This window comes from Lontra canadensis, unplaced genomic scaffold (genome assembly GCF_010015895.1).
Source record: "Lontra canadensis isolate GAN:19392208 unplaced genomic scaffold, GSC_riverotter_1.0 scaffold52, whole genome shotgun sequence".
Taxonomy (NCBI): Eukaryota; Metazoa; Chordata; class Mammalia; order Carnivora; family Mustelidae; genus Lontra; species Lontra canadensis.
This window is the reverse complement of record NW_022631046.1, coordinates 11,671,424-11,689,873: the sequence shown is the minus strand read 5'-3', so window position 1 is coordinate 11,689,873 and position 18,450 is coordinate 11,671,424.

Here is an 18,450-nt window from a genome sequence, read left to right as displayed (position 1 = left end):
ACCACCTGTGGCCATACTTCAACACACCTTGAGAGGCTCTTAGAAAATGCATTTTAAATAAACTCATTAGCAAAATACATATAATGAAAGAGCATGCTTCAAGGAAACAGAAATCCCCCATGAAGAGTGAGCCTCCTGGCAAGACTTTCACCTTCTCTCACATACCTGAACATGGGGGGAGGGGAAGAGAGTTGATGGCGTGAAAACTGCTCCTCACTGTTGCTGTCCCCACTAAAATCCCGTAAGGGGAGATGGTCATGGAAAAGATAAATTAAGAAAATAGTAATTCCTTCCTAGTCAAATCTGGATGTTTTGGCATAGTTCTATATTCTAGTGATGAACATGATTCAGAGTTACTATTTCGAAAAATCAACTATTCAGAAGATGGAGTAAAAAATAAAAACTCTTTTACCCAGTTCCTATACTTTCTCCCCTCTTCAGAAGAAACCACCCTTAACAGTTTATTGTGAATCCTTCCATATCAATTTTATATTCCTTCCTTTATAATCCTTCAGCAAATTTTTATTGATGATCATGATTATCACATACTCAGTATGTATGGCTGCTAAAGTTATAATGGAAGAGACATGGTTCCTGTCTTTTGGTGCTTTATATTTTAGTGAAGGAAGGAAACAGAAAAGCAACAACTTCAGACTAATATGTAAATAAAGGAATTATTAATTGTGATCAGCTCAAGGAAAGAAACAGACTCAGGAATGGAATAGGGGCCTGTACGAGGTAGAGGAATCAGAAAACACTCTCGGAGAAACTAAAAGCTGAAAGAGAGGCAAGTGAAGAAAGAGGAAGAAAGTTCTTTAACTTGCTTTTTTCACTAAAATATATAGTAGATATTTGTGTTAATTCATAAAGATTTATTCTTTCTTTTAATTAATAATCACTGAGAACCTATCTATGTGCTAGTCTCGTTCCATAAGGACAAAATAATGAACAATATCTTTGTCTCCATGGACCTTATAGTCTAATGGTAGAGTTTTGATATGTCTGGTTAATTTTAATGGCTACACAATATTCCATGATATAATGCAATACTATTTTTTTAGTTTTGCTCCTATGGATAGACATTTTGGTTGTTTCTGGTTTTTCATTATTCAAATCAATGCTCCTGGAAACATCTTTTTCCATACATGGCTGTGCATATTTTTGTAGGATATTTTCTAACACCTCATTTGCAATTATTAATGTGTCATTCATAGAATCCTCACCATCACACTTAAAAGTATGTGAGGTTCTCATCCCCATTCTATGAACATGGAGACCACAGATATGTTGAGAAACCTATCAAAGACTACAAGACGGTAAGTGGCAGAGTCTAGACATAAAGCCAGAGTCTGACTCCAAGATCTGCTATAAGTCTCTCCCAAGGTGTAGGGGCCATGATTTTGTTTTGTGGTTACAAAATAATTAATATGTTTATTTATTTAGGGTTTAAGAAGTATACATAAAATTTTTAAATCTTTTTTTAGCTTTGCCACTAATCTGTAAACAAAATATCATTTATCACTGTACCGATTCAGGAAGTTACAAGCAATGTTATTGTGAAAGAGACTGATGAGCAGACTCTACAAAAAGAAGGTCCTATGAAATATTCCTAAAGAATTTAAATAGCCCTTTCCTCCATCATCTTGACCATTTTCTGAGGAGAGACTGGTTTACCACGGAACCCATGACCTCCCTGCCATGAGTGAGTGCTCAGGGTTTCTGTTCTCACCACCACTGGTTTCTTAGCTGTTCCACTCTGAGACTGCAAGCTTGCTTAACACTCTGCAGGAAGGACACCAAAAAGATGGTGCAAAGAATGCTTCTAGGATATAGGTCAGTATCCCAAATCTTCAGATTCCTGGGCATCCCCTGGAAATTCTGGTGATAATTTGTCTCTGCTTGGTTTTCTCATGTAAAAATGGAGGTAATATTAGAACTGACTCCATAAGTTATTAGCAGTAATTGTGCATAATGTATTTAATATCTTCAAAGCACTTGAGATAATGTTATCAAAATTAGCACTTAACAATTGTTACTGTATTATGGAGTCAGCCCTAGGTATCTCTATGATTTCTTCCTTTAAGACCTTACTACTACTGGGCACCTGCATAGCTCAGTTGGTTGGTCATCTGCCTTTAGCTCAGGTCATGATCCTAGGGTCCTGGATCAAGTTCCTGAGATCGAGACCCCCATGGGGCTACCTGCTCAGAAGGGAGTCTCCTTCTCCCTCTGCCCCTCCCCTGTACTCATGCACAGACGTGCATGCTTCACTCACATGTAAAAACAAATAAAATCTTAAAAAAAAGAAAAAGAACTTACTACTGCCAAAAGACACACATATGTGAACATAGGGGGAAAAAAAAAAAAACCAACCATGAAGGGCCAAGTACTACTGGTTTTCTATACCTAGCGGAAGTAGAGTGATACTTTTCTTCTCCGTTTTGCTTCCCTGTGTTCTCTAAGTTGTCTTTACAGACTATGTGTTACTTTCAAAACATTAGAAAAACAAATAATTTATTTTTCAACAATTTTCACCAATTCTACTACAGGAGAGAAAATTGAATGATTAAGCTCAGTTTTTGAAAACAGGTAACTACAAATGTTATTCAGGGTGACTTCATTCTTAGTTAATCTCTCTTGACTGTTAGGTATTACCGTCATGACTGTCATCATAACCATCATTATCTTCATCTCCAAATGCTTTTACTAGTGATGATGCCTTAAATAAGCAGAGAGAGTCTACTGTTAGTCAAATCATTTTCACACTCGGTTCCCCCATCTGTCATATGGGGTTAATCATATCTGCTTTAACAATCCCAATGGTACACAGAAAGAGAAAACAATGCAAAATGTTATAATGCAATAATGATATTTACATTTAGATATATATTAGGTAATCATTTCATTATAACCCACATAGTTATACCTCCCATTATTTATTCTGACAAGGTAGATAAGAACTCTTACCCTACTTGAGGAATAAGGAAATGGAGGCATAGAACATTGGCAGTGATTTCTCAACTCACATATTGGATAGTGGTGGAGACTAAACTAAAACCTAGTGTTTTGATGCCCAATCAGTTCTCAGTGGTCTCCTAGGTCAGCATTTATCTGCCGTCATCTGAAGAAGCCCTCTTCTAGCAACTGACAACTTCTGTACCTCTACTGATTGCAATCCTACTCCACAGTAAGCCCCGAGACCTTGGGGAATTTTTAGAACCATTTAGAGATGAAGTAAAGTTTCGGTGACCTTTTCAGACCAATAATGCTAAAAGACAAACTGAAAAGGCTTAGAAAGCGTGATGAGAAACAGGGCATTGCCTATAACTGTTTACTATCTCCTCAATAATTCTACTCTTCAACTACCTTTGAAAAGTCAAAGTTCTAAATGTTATGGGGAAAGGCTTCCAATTGTGTTACATTGAAATTTAAAACAGGATATAAAACTGAAGATAGATACATAAAATAGACTGGCAGACACAGATGTAAGTGTGATCTTAATACTGCACCTCTTAAAGAGATTAGAAGATATACCAAATGTTCGTGGTTAGTAATTTCTAAAAATGGGATTATGAGTGATTTTTAATTTTTATTACTCTTGATGGCAGTTTTCAAATTTTCTACAATGAGCATAAATTACTTCTATGCTTACTAACAGTAGAAGATGCATCCATAGAAGCTGTGGTCGCTTGCCGTGTAAATACGGGGCCATGGTGAGGGCTGGGGGAGTGGGCACAGGTCTTCCTCCAATGCAAGGCATACATCCTGATGGTTTCATCCACAGTTAAGCCTCTTGTTTTACCCATCTCCCTGGCTACTCATCAAATAAACCCAGCCCTAAGCAATTCAACCTGGGGTGTGATTCTGGCCAGAGGTATTGGTCCAATTTAAACATGTGGGGTAGTTTTCTGGGGGCTTCTGGGAAACAAGGTTCAACTGAGAAAGCCAGGATTTTCTTTTTTTTCTTTTAAATATATATTTTATTTATTTATTTGACAGGGAGAGAGTGAGAGAAGGAACACAAGCAGGGGGAGTGGGAGAGAAAGAATCAGACTTCCCAACGAGCAAGGAGCCTAACGTGGGACTTGATCCCAGGACCCTGGGATCATGACTTGAGCTGAAGGCAGACACTTAATGACAGAACCACCCAGGTGCCCCTAGGACTTTCTCTTCTGGTGTTGGTATGATATGTAGAGATAAAGCTTAAAACTGCCAAGACATTCTGCCACCATGGGAAAAGTCAGCCTTAGGATGAAGCTGACAATAAAGAAGGATGGGAAAGAAACAAGGATCTCTGGTGCCTGGGTGGCTTGGTTGGTTAAGCATCTGCCTTCAGCTCAGGTCATGATCCCAGGGTCCTGGAATCAAGTCCCACCTCAGGCCCCCTGCTCTGCAAAGAGTCTGTTTCTCCCTCTGCCCCTCCCCCACTGGTTTTCTCTCTCTCTCTCTCTCTCTCTCAAATAGATAAATAAAAATCTTTTTAAATAATAAAAAAAAATTTAAGAAAGAAAGAAACAAGGATCTCTAGGACATTGGTGAACAGTTGAATCAAACCAGCCTGAAACCTGGTATGGGTTTAGACCTTGCAGTTACAGAAGCCAATAGATATTCAATGTTAAAGCCAGTTTCCGTTTCCCGTTACTTGTAGAGTCAGATATGTGGGTATATGCCATATACATATATTTACATGGAGGGACTCCTCTTCATTAGTGCCCGGGGTTATTAAGTAAATGTTTTATTAAGAGCAATTTCCCAATTGAACTTTTTGGTCGCTATTGTTTTTGAAAAAATAAATAGGATTTGAATTAGATCATCTCTTTATCTACATCCCAGATCTAAAAACCTATGCTTTTTTGAAAACTCAAACTATAATCACAGGAAATTTCTGAACTTTAGATGTTTCATACTAAGGTTTCAGGTGTTTTAGGAAGCTATTTGCTTTATGACAAACTCTCCCAATTTAGAAAAAATCCTGCCAGTTGTGATTTTATGCATATTTATGAACTTTAAAAGTGGAGAGAATAAGCCATAATTCTAGTAAGAGGGAGGGAAAAATGTAGACAAAACTCATTAGCCTTGTCAGACATTTGATAAATAATTATAAACCAACTGTAGTAAGAGGTATGCATAAAGCCAACCTTTGATCTCTTTGAAAACAACTGTTCCCTCAATAATTTAAAATTTTAATCACATGTAATGTATCTCCAAGTATAGAACACAGAAATGTTCCTTCAATTCTGCCTGAGTCCGGATCATTTTCTATTCGATCATTAGTTAAGAAGAAGATTCTATTCTATATCACATTTAAATAATGGACTAAATAGTTAGCATGTGATTTGGGGACTAATCAGCAAAATGTTTATCATACACTAAATGTACTCTTCCCCGCATTAACACTGTTGTTAGGCTGTGGAAAGATTAACTACACCAAAGAAATATACTCATTAGCTTTTAATGATTGTAACAGACAGATACCATAGCTTTAAATTGCTTTTCAAAGTCTGGTTTCTATTTTTATAATCAATGTTCTAACTAAACATTCATCATTATGAAAACAAATCCTGTAAGTCATACACATATTTCTGTCTCCCTATGACAGACATTGATTTAGAAAGGACAGACTAGATCCAACCCCCAGGAAACAGCTGGTCTCCTCAGATAAGGAAATCATCGAACTGGCTTTTAATATTGTAAGAAAAAAGGAGAAGGAAAGAAAAGAAGGAGAGACAGTAGGAGCAGACAACAAAAATCTGAACTACCTAGATGAGACAACACAATTTATAATTCACAGAACATAACTAAATTATATTTCTTGATAGTCTACTTTAAACTGTAGGTTATGTCTTCTCCCAAATCAAAACTACCAGCTGTGCTGCTGAGAGCAGAATGAAACATTCTGAGAAAATCAGGTGGCACAAAAAGGGTTAAAAGAGGACACCTGAAATTTTGGGGGAAATAAAGCTGCAAAACAGGCCACTGGAAAGTGCCAACTGCAGTGAAAGCTTGGAGAAAGTTAAATGACCGAGAAAATGCTTTATTGTCATCTTACAGGAACAGGTTCCTGTGGCACGATTTAATAAATACAGACACATGATGTTATCAGAATATCTGTGAATTTCCCCAGGTAATTGATGATGGAGTGCTATTTGTTCAAACTTCAAAAATTTTAGAAACGAAGTTGCCGGGCATGTTCTTCTTTTAAAAAAGGAACATAAATCAGATTCACCTTTTCCTAGCTTTCTTCTACTGGAATCTTCCTAATGTCAATGTTAAAAGAAAAATCATATTATCTCTGCTTTATTTGGGACTAAATGTCATCTGAAGAAATGAAAATGTACATTAATGAAAGATCATTTCATTTCAAGTCAGTTGGCTCTGTTTAAGCAGTAGTTTTCCTTGGCCAACATTTTTTTTTTTTAAGAACTGGAGAACTTGGAAGGGACTTCTCTTTCCCAAATCTGTAAAATACTCGAATGCTCTAAGAAGGGAGGTATCCACTAAACCAATGAAAGAAGTTACTAGAAACTTCTAACTGGCCCACCAATGGCTCCTGTCTGTACCAGTAATGAAGAGAGCCACTGTCCACACTATGTGTCATCATGTTCATTCTCAGGATACTTCTAGTTTTCTTATGGCTAAAAGTGACTTTAGGAAATGTACTTCTGGAATTATGTGAGCCAGTTGCTGATTTTTGATTAATACAATGCCTGCATAGAGGAGTTCACTGGCATAATACCAACCTGCAGACAATCCCCATTTCCTTGTTTTAGGGATTAAAATGTATTACATGATTTAAAAAATATATTTAACTTCCCAATTATGTTTATCCTGCCCTAATACTAATATGGGTTTGTTTTTCCAGACCACAGCAAAAGTAACCTCTGAATATTTCAATGATGAGGGAAATCACCCTGGTTAAAAATAAACAAATAAAAATTTCATATAGTAAAATAAATATTATTATAATCAAATAAATATATTATATATCAAATATAATGAATATATATTGAAACAAATATATGTTTAGTAAGATAAATGTATATTTTAATATATAGTAAACTAAAAAACATAGGGCTGCCTGGGTGGCTCAGTCAGTTGAGCATCTGACTTTTGATTTTGGCTCAGGTTGTAATCTCATTTCATGGGATTGAGCCCCACACTGAGCTCTATGTTTGGCAAGGGAGTCTGCTTGAGATTCTTTCCCCTACCTCTCCCTCCCCCACTCTGCTCCTCCCTGCTCATGGTCTGTCTCTAAGAATAAATAAAATCTTTATAAAACACACACACACACACACGACCTCTCTTGTACATTAAAGAAATTTCTTACCAAAAAAAAAAAAAAAATCTGGAGGTAAATAAACCAAATTGGAATGGGGGTGTTTATTTTTCAATTCCACCGTCCCAGCAGATGGCTTCAACCTCAAGGTCATGCTATCATGTAATTACACCAACTTTCACATCCAAGTTGCAAGCCTGAAAGAGGAGATGCCTCTCAGTTGGCTCAGCTCCCTTTTAAATGGTCTTCCTGGGGTTCCCATGCAACACTTTCTCTTGCTTCCCATTGGCTACCACATGGTCATAAGACCAAATGCAGCTGCAAAGCAGTCTGGGGCGTGGAGTATAAACTCCAGTGACAATGTGAAGGGCTGATACTGGGGTGGTGTTACACACAGAAGGGGGAAAATGGAACAGCAGCTCTGCTGTACTCCAAGTTGTTCAGTTAGCAGAGTACCATCTACACTAGACAGTAGCAATCTGGATCCAGATTGTTGGATGAAATTCTGGCTCAGGTTCTGTGGGCAGTATGACCTTGTGCAAGATTCTATGTTCAACTGTTAAGAGGACTAACTGAATTAATACATGTAAAGCACTTGGAACTCTGCCTGTCACAAAATAAATACTCAAGATATGCTAATTAACAAGTTTATTTTTTGTTGTTTGTTTGTTTTCTAAAGATTTTATTTATTTATTTGACAGAGAGAGACACACAGAGAGAGGGAAGCGGGAGAGGGAGAAGCAGGCTTCCCGCTGAGCAAGGAGTCTGATGTGGGGCTTGATCCCAAGACCCTGGGACCTGAGCTGAAGGCAGATGCTTAATGACTGAGCCACCCAGGCACCCCAATAATAGTTTATTTTGAAGTGTTAGTTTATTCTAAAAACAATGGGTTGTTATTTCCTGGAATTCTGTGCATCTTAAATATGTGGTCTATTTGGTAAGAATCCTCTAAAAGTCCCCTGACATTAAAAATTTGTCAGGTTTTTAAATTCCTTCTAGCAGTAACATTTTGCAATTCTTTGATTGCTTTATCTTTGCTGTTTGAGAGATTAGGTAGGGCTGCATCATTCCTTAATGCCCAAAGGTTACAAAACATTTGGAAAATTGCATTTATTTCATGATGCTGATATTTTTTTTAAAAGCAAATATGCTTTTTTTGTAATTGAGTTTGGGTCTAGTGGGAATAATGCTCATAAGAGGCCAAAGGGAGGGAGAGAGAGAGAAAGAAAGAGAGAGCACCAAGGAAAAATCCTCTGGAAATAAAAAGGCTAACCGTTATCAACTTGCAAACTATTCTTAAGAATTTGTGAGCCACTGTCTCAGGTAATGATAAGTGGGGGCCATCACTTTCTTAGTCCCCTATTGGTCACTCTCTACCTTATCTAAGGAAGCAGAGAAAATGCTATGGATTTGCTTAGCACAGTTATATAGGTTGCCTCCCTTTATCTGCCCTGAGCTTCGTGAGGTCCTATGTTATTCCCATTTCCGCCAGAAGAAAGCAAAGTGTTCAGGAAGATGAGACAACTAGATGGAAAACACAAAGTAGTGAGTGGCTAATCCCATGCAGCCCCGTCAAGTACCTCCTGCCCCCCTAGAACTTTATTGCTGTAACAAAGCCCCCAAAATGGATTTGAAACAGAGCGAGCAGCTTCCCAGAGGCACACAGCCCATGGAAGGCAACCTCATCTTTGACTAAAGGATGTGAGCTCTGTCCTTTCTGAGAGCCTAGAAAGAACATGTCATCTTAGGTTGTGAAGGGACAAAGCAGTCTTTCTGTTAGCAGAAGCAGTTTTTCAATCATTCGGGGGGCACTGATACCGTATGTTAATATGCACAGAGGTGTGTTTTGGGGAAAAGGAGATTGTTTTGTTTTGACTCAAGGAAGAGAATTTTATTGTTGCTTTATATTTGTGTGTGCATGAGACAGTGTGTGTGTGTGTGTGCATGCAGTGTGTGCATACACCTGGGATACCAAGGAGAAGAAAGGAAGGAGATGGAGATGGTGGACAGGAGGCAGGACATCTGATGCACAGTAGCTGAAGGGTGTGCTTTCAAGTCTTTCTCTTGGGAGGTATAATCAGGTCCAGAGGCAGAACAGCAGAGTTTCTGAAGGACTGCAAAACTAAGGGCATAAGCAATGCTGCTCTGAGGACATAAAAGTTGAGAATACTTTTCTAATCAAATCTCCAGGGGAAAGGACTCCAGCAATGAGGAAGTTTGGGTGCATAATTCAGCAGGTTTGTACTGAGGACCTACTATGTGCTACACCAACTTGAGCAACACTGCTACCTGGGATTGGCATTAGGTTTCAAAAAACGCTAGACTTGGGCTTTTCTGAGGTCTGGATCCAAGAAGAGGCACTGTTCCTGCCCCTCGGTTCTCATCATGTAGAAGACATTCACAACACCCATGAATTTTTCTATATAAAACACCATATCCATAAACAATATGTAGAGGTACTGGGGTTACATTGACCTGTACAACCCATTACAATTGCTCTAAACAAGTGGGCACATGGGGCAGGGAAGACAGGGGTGAATAAGTGTAACCTCAACGTCAGCAGAGCTCCCCTATCTTTTGCAATGACAATAAAGTTAAAATAACAATAATAAACTAATCTTTCCTAAATACTTATAATCCCAGTCCCTGTTCTAAGTCCTTTGAGTGCTTTAACTCATTGAATCCTCACCACGTCCTTTTGAATGATGAACCAATAAGCACCTACCACTTAAATGCCACTCTACAGACAAAGGTATTTTAACATAGAGTTAATGCAAGTTAACTAACAAGTCTAAGGCCAAACAACTAGTAAAGGAGGAGTTTGGGGTTTAACCAACTGACAGAACTGGGTCAAATCATATTCCACGTAGGATGGGAGAGCCTCATCCCAAATCATCTTTCCAAGAATTTTAGAGACATTGTTATATTCAGCTTATAGTTTTCCTTATCACCTCTGGCTACAGTCTCATGCTTTTGCTGAATTTTTGCAGTACATGGATTGTCTTACCATCCTTCACTTATTATCCTGTTTTCTACTATACATTTGATACACAACTCCTTTTTCTTAATTTTTATTGTATATATGCATATTCATATATATTCATTCATTCACATATATTCACAGAAGATATCTATCCATGTATCTGTATCTGCACATAAGACCATATGCACATAAGATCATATGAGTCACACACTTGATTGGACAATTTTTAAGGAATTATAAAACAAAAATTAGATTTAGGAGCAGAATCAGCATTTTAACACCATTAGCTCAGGATTAGGAATCATAGCTACAAAACAGCATTCCCCAAATGCTAGTATCCATGTGTTATGTTTGGTTAGCGTAACTTTTCAAAATGTGAATTTGAATACCTTCAGATGAGGCAAGCACTTTCCAACTCACCCACCCCAGGCGCCACCTCTCCCTGTTGCTTTAAGCAGGTCAGCTTCATTAGCTCTCATTACCATTCTGGACTAGGAAAGCACTTCCATTTGCGATCCTCGTAAGAGCTTCTTTGCATTAAGCAAGTTTCATGCTTCAGTTGTCAGCTCTCAGCTTCTGGAGTGGAAAGCCAGAAGGCAGAATGTAGGGTTATGAGGGACGGAGCGTCTTGTATACATCTCATCCATATCTCTAGAGCAGGAAAAAAAGATCACTGCTAAATGATGCTTATTATTATTTTATTATTAATCATTTGTTAGTGAGCGTAGGAAAAAAAAATCTATCACTAAAAAAGTTGCAGAATTTAAAAAACCATATTCCGCTTTCCTCATAAAACAAAACAGTATGCAGTTTGGTCCTTGCCTCTGGACGAGGGACAGGGGCCAGTTATTTACACAGGTAAAAGCCAGGCTACTGGAAAGAGAAAACTGGGAAAAGAAAGGACTGTTAGAACTTCAAAGTAACTGAAACCTTCAGAAGATACCAACCAGTCAACTTAAATAAGGTCACCTTGGGTGGGTCAGTACAACTCCTCTGGATCTCCTCCAATTTTTCTGAATTTACTTAAGAGTAGCAGCGGCTCTCATTCAATCATTTATTAATTCATTCAAAAATATGTATAGGGGGCACCTGGGTGGCTCAGTGGGTTAAGCCTCTGCCTTTGGATCAGGTGGGATCTCAGAATCCTGGGATCGAGGCCCGCATCGGCCTCTCTGCTCATCAGGGAGCCTGCTTCCTCCTCTCTCTCTGCCTGCCTCCCTGCCTACTTGTGATCTCTCTCTCTGTCAAATAAATAAATAAAATCTTAAAAAAATATATGTATCAGGATCCTGAGTAATGCACTGCTCTAGGTCCTCAGACGACGACAAGAAACAAAACAGACAAAACCCCCCACTTAGTAGGAAAAGCCAGACCACAAGCAAACATGTGGTTTATACAGTAGTTTCAGAAAGTGATAAGACCTCTAAAACAAAACAAAAAGCAAACATTTAAAAAGCGAAGAAGCAGGGACCTAGGGATATGAGAGCCACCGAGGAATTTACCAGAGGTTTTGAGAACGTGAGAGAGCTCACATTAGAGATAACACTCAGAATGCAATATTCTGCTTCCCGTTCCTAAAATGACCATCATTCCTGCTGTTCAGAGCCTAACTCCTCGCCAGCTGCCTCAGCCTTCCTTTACTCCTATTCTCCTCCTTATCTCCCCTTCCACACACCCCTATTCCGATTTATTATGGATTTAAACGAGCTCAGTCCGCTTTTGTTTTCACTCTCCTACCAACCTAGGCCTCAGGTTCTCACCCTGCACCCCCTATTGTATTTATCAAGTTATTTTTCCTTACCCACCTGAGAAATGTTTAGCAAATTGCCAAACCATCCCGAATCTACAATTCATCTGTATTTTCTTTGTATTGTTCTTCTTTCTTACTTGATTCTGAAATGTCTGTGCTGAGCCATTGTGTTCCAGCCAGAAAGCAAACTGGAATAAGGCCATTACTTTGTATGATACTATTTGCACAGTGACTTCTTTCACTCAAGCAGCAAGAACTTTGCTTAATGATATTTTATTCGAAATGCAAGAAAGATTTCCACATTCCATTTTTGCTAAGGACATAATATGTATTCTAGAACAAGATATATGTGCAGTTATCTGAGGGGGGAAATGACTTCTATTTGACAAAAAATAATTTAATTTTCAGAAGAACTATTAGCCAATAGAACCATTCAGTTAAGAGTTGCAACAAGTAATTTCAGTCGTGGTTGCTAAAGATAATGAACCGCTTCTCCTTCACTTATCACTGGAAATGGCCAAATCATTACGGATCTCAGTAGTAACTAATGGTCTAAGACAACAGGGTTGAGCAAATGACTATTTTATAGCTCAGTGACTCTTTGAATGCAGGCTAGACCATTCAGGTATTTAAGTGTTATCCACGGCCTCTTAAATTGAACAAATGGGTCTATAATAATTAAAATACTGTAAATACCGGTGACACAGTTCCTGAGTTTTCAAAGAGATTGTCTAGTCCTAAGGGAGCAAAATGAGGTGTTGCCTTGTTAGGAAGGCACTGTTTATATACAGAAGCATCCTGACAAGCTGGCGAAGAGGCTCATTTTGTGAACCCACAGCCCCTCAGCGGCCCTCCCTCTTCGTTCCCCGGAAGTTTCCACGAAGGGGGCAGTGAAAGGCGACAGCAGCTGAGTTCACTTAATGTTCCTTTCTAGGGCTTTCCATCTCAATGAGCAGCCCTCTCACTTCCTGTGTTAGGCTTTGCCAACATGTCACACATTCTACAAGATCTCAACGCATCAGGGAAATAAAAAGTAGTTTCTATTTTTAAAATGATTGGAGACAGTCTACATACAGGAATGTCCTCCTTCTCCTCACCTTTGAGTGCATAGCCCATTTTCACAAGAGAAGATATTACAGTCTCTTCTGGAGAAAGGAAGTTCAGATGAAGCTATCTTGATACACAACTTTATTAACTCTGGGCACAAATAGTGACTGAGGGGAAATTTCTATTGCTTTCAAAACACTTAAAGAACAAAAACTATATTATTAATTATAGCTCTGAAATATTTTGTTGACCTTCTGCTAAAGGCATAGGAGAACACTGAACCAAAGTATAACAAAATGACACTGAAAGGAGGTCAGGTAGTGAGGTCAGGTGCTACCTTGTTGAAGTTTAATTAGTTGTCCCTCTGAGGTCTGAGAGAAACTACCTGAATCACCCGAGTAACAATAAATCGGCTTGCAGGAAATCGAGAAAACATATCCTTACAGCGACACTTTCAAGAAGATACGACCTAATAAAAGAATATGGTTGATTTTTTGATTCACTGTTTGGGGAATGCTGTCTCCTAAAGGACAGGATTCGTGTCTTTTTTCATTAATTCTGGAGTATATCCAGCCCAGGGCACTTACCGGATAAAGGTTCCAGCCATTTGTAGAAACATGGACAGAAGGAAGCTCGAGAGGCCACAGCCAATGGTCCCCTGACTACAGGAAGAAACCAACTCAAAAAATTCCCTTTTTAAAAATATACATTATCTTTTTTTTTTTTCCCTCAGAAGAAATACAGATATTCCAAACATTTTCTTAAAGGCAAGAAGGTCTTCCTGATATTTTACTAGAATCCCTCTTTACCTGTCAAATGTAGAAGCAGAGAACAGCTTCTTAAAATCATTCACATAGCCTCATCGTTTCGTTGCCGTGAAGACGGTGATTAAGATCTTTCTCTCTCCAGGGTTCTCAGCCTGGGATGAGAAACCTAGTTCTTTAATGTTCTTTCACAGGACTGGTCCTTAAACCACTAATAACATTTTAAAACTGATGCCTTCGAGATCTCCAAGTTCTCCTCAGCAGACTTCCATTATAAGACTCACACTTCCAAAAACAGTGGCTTTTAACAACCTTCTCTTGTTTTAAGCAGAACCCTTTCTCCTCCAGAGCCACTTTTCTTATCCAGTATATTATGGGGTGATCAGCTGGCCTGGTTTGCCTCCAAGGAGGGTCCTGAGATGTGGGACTTATAGAGTTAAACCTGGAAAAGTCCCAAGCAAACCTGGGTGAGTTCATCCTCCCACAAATCAAGTCCAGCCTGCTCTGATGGGTGGGGCAGTGGAAGGAGTTTTAGGGGCCTGTGACTCTCCCCCAACCCTAGTCTCTTGAACCACTTTGACAGAGGTCCCAGGCTCCAAGGAATTCAGCCTGAAAATCATGCTTTAAAGAATATTTAGAATAATGCTAAGTATGGAGCAGTTTCTCAGTGTCAGCACTAACATTTGGGGGATGGTGATTCTTTGTTGTGGGGAGTTGTCCTGTGCATTGTAGGATATTTTGCAATATCCTTGGCCTCTATCCACTAGATGCCAGTATTACCCTCCCAGGAGGGTAGGAGACAACCTAAAACATCTCAACCCCACCCTATGGAGAACCACTAGTATTGTGATAATCCTTTCATCCCGTCCAGGTTGTAATCCATGAGGTGGGTGGGTCATAAGAATCGATGTAGTGGTTCACACTAGCATAGAATAATAATTTAAAAATGAAGACAAATAGAAAAGGTAGGTAAGATAGTATAAGATAGGAGATGCTAGAATGGAATGGAATAGAACACAGAGTCTCACATGTAGTAAGGGTATTATTTTGTGAAACATTTGTTTCAGATATATATATATATATATATATATATATATATATATATATATATACTTACATATACTGGGTCACAATGTAGAATTATTGTTTGCCATGAGTCACTCTCAAAAAAGTCTGAAAACCCCGATGCTAGGATCTGTCCATCCTATTTGCACATGTCCATGTTAGGATACCTACTTCATGCTCTAGCATCACCTGCCCATCCCAGCTAGCCTCCGAAACTTAGTTACCACTCTCTTGCAAAATCAATCCCATCTGTGGCTTATATTTATGACGACTGAATTATCCCACATGAATTACCTGTGAAACCTCTTGCTGTTTGCATGTATCCACTTCTCCAAATTGTCAAGGTCACCTTGAACTTGATTTAAGTTCACAAAGCAGGTGTCACTGGCAGATTTAATATGAACATATTTTATTCTATTATTTGAGTCACTCTCTGTAATTGTGTAGTTCTCAAAGAAGTACTTGTGGGGTGCTGGTTTCTCCTATCGAGTAGCATGATTTGTTTATGTGCCCTCAGGTTTTGTAAATACTAAAGATTCTCAAATCCCAGCCATTTCTCATTCTAGGCTTCATTTCACTTTTTTTTTCCCTAAGCCCACTACTATTCGGGCTATACCAGCCATGGCACTTTTGCTTTAAATCAAGGCTGTCTAGCATGCGGCTGACTATCTCAGATTATGCATAGACCACACCTCATGGATAGAGCAATAATAAAACCAGGACCTGGGGGACCCTGTGCAGTGCTTAGTAAAGAAAATCACCGTCGTTTTTGTCTTCCTGAAGCTGTGAGGACTGAGGGCCTCGTAGATTTGTAGGCTCTACTCGGAGATCAGTTGAGCTATTAGAAACAAATTATAGTGGGTTTGATTTTTAGTGGGAATAAACCTTTCCAGCAGTCCATCAGAGATCATTTGTCTTGGTCCTCCATTTACTTATGGTCAAGAGGTAAAAGTCAGCCAAACTGAAGGATTTGTGTTTTTCAAATGATGCCGAGCATAATCAGCCTGGGCTGGGGTGACCTCAGGGCCAGGAGAGAGGAATTCTCAGGAGCTCTTTGTCCACAGTAGTTCAGATGGTGGTGAGGAGACTCCACATTCTTCTTCTCATTAGCAGGTGGCTCTTGTAGATGCCATGGGATAAATGATGCCCCCCGCCCCCGCACCGCCCCAAATTCACGTTAAAGTCCTAATCCTCCATTCTCTAGAATGTAACCTTTTTTGGTGATAGGGTCTTTACAAGAGTAATCAAGTTATAATGAAGTCATTAGTGTGGTTCCTAATTCAATATAACTGGTGTCTGTATAAAAGGGGGAAATTTGGACACAGACACACACAGACCTAAAGATTGAATCTACGTTGTCACAAACCAAAGAACTACAAGAAGCACGGAGAGAAGGCCCAGCATATCCCCTTTGCTCACAGCCTCAGAAGGCACCAAGCCTGCCGACCCCGTGACTCAGACTTCTGGCCCTCTGAACTGTGAGACAGAAACATTGTGTGGTTTAGGCTCCCCCAATTTGTGGTACCTTGTTCTAGTAGTCCTAGTAAACTCCTGTGTGGGGGGATGGATCCCCTGCTTTCTCACCATCTGCACAAAAATATACACCACACACACTCACACCCCCCACACTCACCACACATACACCCACTAAAGATAACCACACTCCCATATACAGCCTGGAATTTTCATTTCTATTATCTTTCTCTTCAGTTTTGCTGATAAACGATCTCTTTAAAACTACTTTGAATCCTTAAAATAAGACATCATTTAAACCAACGCTTTGTCTTCACCCTTCCTTCTCTTTCTTATCAGGAAATGAGTAAAGAAAATTTAAAGCATATATCCTAGGCCCCATTTTGCTAAAGCGATTTTGGGAGCATAATCGAGATTTGCTGCTTCAGAGTCAGAGTTCTTCCCAGAAGAACTTCTCAAGCTTTCATATGCTAAAGCTTGGAGGTCTGGTTAAAATGTTGAGTCTGTCTGATTGATGTAAGAGGTCTAGAGTAAGGCCTGAGATTCTGCATTTCTAACCAGCTCCAGCAGGCCAATGCTGCTGGACTGCGGGCCACATACTGAGTAGCAGGGTTTAAAGGAAAGCAGATTCCCCAAATCTGGTTCATCACCAGAATTCACCTCAGACCTATCAAAATCTGAATTTCCAGAGAAGGGGCCCAGGGCCTTCTTTTCATAAAAAAGAAAGATTGCTAAGATAATTTATATCATCATCAAGGTATGGGAACCAACACTCCATATCCCACTGCCCTTTGGCTGGATTTTCACACTATGGAACAAGGAGGAAAGAATGAATTTCCAGAATTAAGCAGCCCAGACCCAGACATTGTGGCAACAAGTCCTCAGGAGGGTTCCAGATCTACGTGGGTGTGAGAGTTAATAACCATAAAAGCAAAGTTAGTTAAGCATTTGGAGCTCTGTTTTGGGAGAGGGGTGGCAACAGAAATGAATAAAAGAAGGAAAAGGAGGAGGAGGAGGAGATGGGGAGACACTAAATTCAATTGGAACTCTATCGTGTTTCCAACACTGAGTTTCCAGGGGGCACTAAGACCACCAACAGAGTGATAGTTCCAATCGATGTTGAGAATTGAAGAACTCAAAGATGATAATATGACCGTCACACCAGGATAGAAGATGGCACAGATGTGGGCTTACTAGGATATGGATGAATTTCTGTACTAACGTTGTCAATGTGACCACATCAACAATGGCTTGATATCAGATTTAATGCCAGATACTGGATTAAAAATAAATTACTCAGTGTTTGCCAGTACGATGTTCTTAACCATACTTAAATCTCCTACCCACAGAGCTGAGTTGTGAGAGGTTATGCTTTATGCCTGGGGTGCAGTTCAAAGTTATGCACCCTGTGGGTGCTTGCTAAGTACTTGTTGCCTATCTGATTGAACCCCACCATGAACACCTAGCTCCTCTGTATTTCCTATAATCTTGTCAGATGCACTGGAACCAGAGAAGCACCAGGGTGGCAGATTTCGTCCATCTCTCCTCTGCAAGAACTCCCTGAGCTACTTATAAATATGCTGATCAAAACCTGCATCAAAGAGAAAATGCATTTCCATATTCCCAGCTTCCTTTATGATCAGAAAATGGATCAAAGAGAAAACATCTCTCCCCATTCCCGTTTTTCTTTTCATTCCTGATTTAGAGGTCAGAAATGTTTCACATGTGGGAACAGAACAAGCAATGTGAAGTCCATTTAAGGGCAGAAGTCCATATGAGCTCAAGGTACAAGGATTTCAAATTCTTTCCCCAGATGCACTTGCAGGGATAGGAAAAAATATGTCTTAATTCTTTTACTTAATATATTCTATTTTACTAAAAGGTGATAATAACCATTTTTACATTTTGATACTTGAAAGGAAAAGGAAAAGTATTGTAAGCTTTAATATAGTACATGATGATCTATTTAATTTTAGTCATAATGCCTAATTCAAAAATAATATTTTAGGATTTTAATTGCACTTTAGATATAACTAAGGAATGAAAATGAATTTGCTCCTTTTAATTGAAAGTGTTCCAAGATCCATCTCAA